Source organism: Haplochromis burtoni, unplaced genomic scaffold (assembly GCF_018398535.1).
Source record: "Haplochromis burtoni strain Fernald_Lab_line unplaced genomic scaffold, NCSU_Asbu1 Contig_1363, whole genome shotgun sequence".
Lineage (NCBI taxonomy): Eukaryota > Metazoa > Chordata > Actinopteri > Cichliformes > Cichlidae > Haplochromis > Haplochromis burtoni.
This window is the reverse complement of record NW_024583724.1, coordinates 7126-8361: the sequence shown is the minus strand read 5'-3', so window position 1 is coordinate 8361 and position 1236 is coordinate 7126. Positions and strand designations below refer to the sequence as shown.

Below are 1236 nucleotides of genomic sequence, written 5' to 3'. Positions count from 1 at the left end.
CCCCTGTCTCTCTCTGGCTGTTTTTAAAAAACAACAACAACAACAAAAAACTAAAACCAAGGAGAGGAGTTCAATATTAAAGAAGTCAGTCAATGAACAAAAAATGGTCAGTGACTGTTTTGACAGATGCTACATGTTTGATGTAGCTCTGGACCAATGTACAAAAAATGACATCCAAAAATGTCATTTGGATATTTGCAGAGTCATGAGATAAAGAAAAAAAAACTAAAAACAATCACTTTTTATTCAAGTCATTATAATAATAATAATAATTCTAACTATGTGTTACATGATCATGACTTGACATGTCTTCATAATTTACTAGAAATGACTGCAGTGACTAAAATTCTATAACTTCTGATGTGGATTAAGAAGCAGAGGTCAAACCTCCAACAACTCTTTTACTATATGTGCATATAGATGCCAAAAATATGCTACTTGCTGAATGCATTCACAGTATATATATATATATAGTGATTTTATTTTATTACATTATATTATTTTATATAATAAAGGTTTGCTACTAACAATGACCGAATGAGGGGGAAAGAAAAGTCAACTTACCTCTGGCCGATTCCTCGGTTAATAAAACTTCCGCTGTTTTTGTGCTTCACTCTTTATAGCTTATTCGGTGCTTTCGCTTTCTTGAATTTGCATTGCTGGCATGAAGGCAGACAGGAAATCTTTACCGTCAGCTGTGTCTCTGTAGGAGAAAGTTTTTTAAAAAGCCGGCGGTAAAAGCAGAAGGTGAAGCAGGCGAACTAGCTTCTCTGGGCACAAGGACAAGCCAGAGATCACCTTCCAGTGAGCAGGTTTACGGACTGAAAAAACACACACACAGAGACCTCTTGTTAATGATTAAACGGACATTTAGTCAGCGGGAGTGTCGGTCGCAGCACAAGCTGAAACCACTGACCGACATTTTTTTTTTTACTTTTCCCAACACCCTGATCAGTTTACAGGAAGATTTCCCCCGAACACACACAAAAATCCTACAGCCGCGTTGCCCCCATCAGCTCATGTTTCAAGGTTAAGAGTTTAAACCTTGCAGTGGTGCAACAAGCGCTCATTCTGTACGTAAGAGCGCAGCAACGAAAAAGACTCAGAATTTAAATTGTAGGGGAGACCTGGGATAGTTGTAACGTGGGTCAGTTGTAACACTTCCAATTTCTCCAATCAGGGCTAAGTTTCAAATGATGTGACTCATCCTGTGCATGCCCAACTCAGTTCTGCTAT

General features: G+C 38.3%; 1 long non-coding RNA gene across 1 annotated transcript in view; it reads right to left on the bottom strand.

Moving 5' to 3' along the window:
• The window catches only part of LOC121811856, a 22138-nt gene extending 21044 nt beyond the window's left edge, over window positions 1-1094 (bottom strand). The window contains exon 1 of the long non-coding RNA XR_006053615.1: window positions 565-1094. This is a non-coding gene — a long non-coding RNA (uncharacterized LOC121811856). The remainder of the gene's footprint in view (window positions 1-564) is intronic.
• Between the last annotated feature and the right edge of the window lie 142 nt (window positions 1095-1236).